The 1,152-nt window shown below is 39.5% G+C and overlaps 1 protein-coding gene across 2 annotated transcripts in view; it reads left to right on the top strand.

Annotated features, from left to right (window-relative positions):
- The window catches only part of TRABD (TraB domain containing), a 31,756-nt gene that overhangs the window by 11,855 nt on the left and 18,749 nt on the right, over positions 1 to 1,152 (top strand). The gene's annotated exons all lie outside the window — the stretch shown is intronic.

Genomic DNA, 1,152 nt, shown 5'->3' on the forward strand with positions numbered 1-1,152 from the left:
TATTATTATTATTATTATTATTATTATTATTATTATTATTATTATTATTATTATTATTATCTAAAGTCCACTTGTTTTGGGTGCATGAGATAATTCATCGCAAAGAGATTCAAACCATAACTTTTCTACTTTTATAATCGGCTGCAACTGAGTCTGGTGTTAAGTGTACAGCATGAAATCAACTGCAGAATTCTTTTTATAGCTTTTTCAAGAGGTGTCTTTTAAAATAAGTATGCACAGCATTAGCACACAGCTGTGAATAACAGCATAAACTTGTATAAGTTTAAATTTTCCAACGTTTTCTGAAATTCCTACAGAAAAGCATTGTTTGAGCTTCCGTTGCTTTTTTACACTCCGAGTCAGAACTACTTCTTTTATCGAGGTCAGGTTTATCCAACCTTGGCAACTTTAAGACTTGTGGATTTCAACTCCCATATTCTGGGAGTTGAAGTCCACAGATGTTAAAAGTTGCCAAGGTTGTATACCCCCAACCTAGGTGTTTCTAACCTTAAGTCTGGGGTCAACAAAAGAGCTATCATATAATAATCACTTCTTGCTCACTGCTTTTCAGACTTGGTCCCTTTTCCTCTGCTCAGCCATGCTCTGGACATTGTATCCATTTTTTATTGCTTAAAGTTTAAATGAGCCATTGCATATACGTTGGAAATAAACCAAGCAGAGAGAGAGAAGAGGAAAGACCAGTTTTTAGTGGTGGAGAAGGAGATATTCCCAAAGTATGCAAGGAGATAAACAAAGCTCCTCCAGAATTGCTCAGCAGCCATTTGATCCTGGGAGAAAAATGCTGCTGCACACAGGAGCTATACTTGTACCTTCAAACCCTCTGAAGCAGGGCTTTTCAACCTTTTCATCCATTGTAGCACTTTTAGGATATGGCAACATCCAAGTACCACCAGTCGCCTAGCAAAATGTCAGAAACTTGATGCCCCCCCCCAAAAAGGAAAAAAGTGATAAAGTACAGATAGTCCTCGACTTACAACAGTTCGCTTAATGACTGTTCAAAGTTACAATGACACTGAAAAAAGTGCCGAGCAAGACACCTGCCTGCCTACCCGGCGGCGCTCTTCCTCCTGTCCGAGGTTTTCATTGTGAGCATTTCTGTTGAGGATTGGCAGCAGGGGTGGGGTGGGGGGG

Source organism: Protobothrops mucrosquamatus, unplaced genomic scaffold, assembly GCF_001527695.2.
Source record: "Protobothrops mucrosquamatus isolate PMUCROS unplaced genomic scaffold, P.Mucros_1.0 scaffold275, whole genome shotgun sequence".
Classification (NCBI taxonomy): Eukaryota; Metazoa; Chordata; class Lepidosauria; order Squamata; family Viperidae; genus Protobothrops; species Protobothrops mucrosquamatus.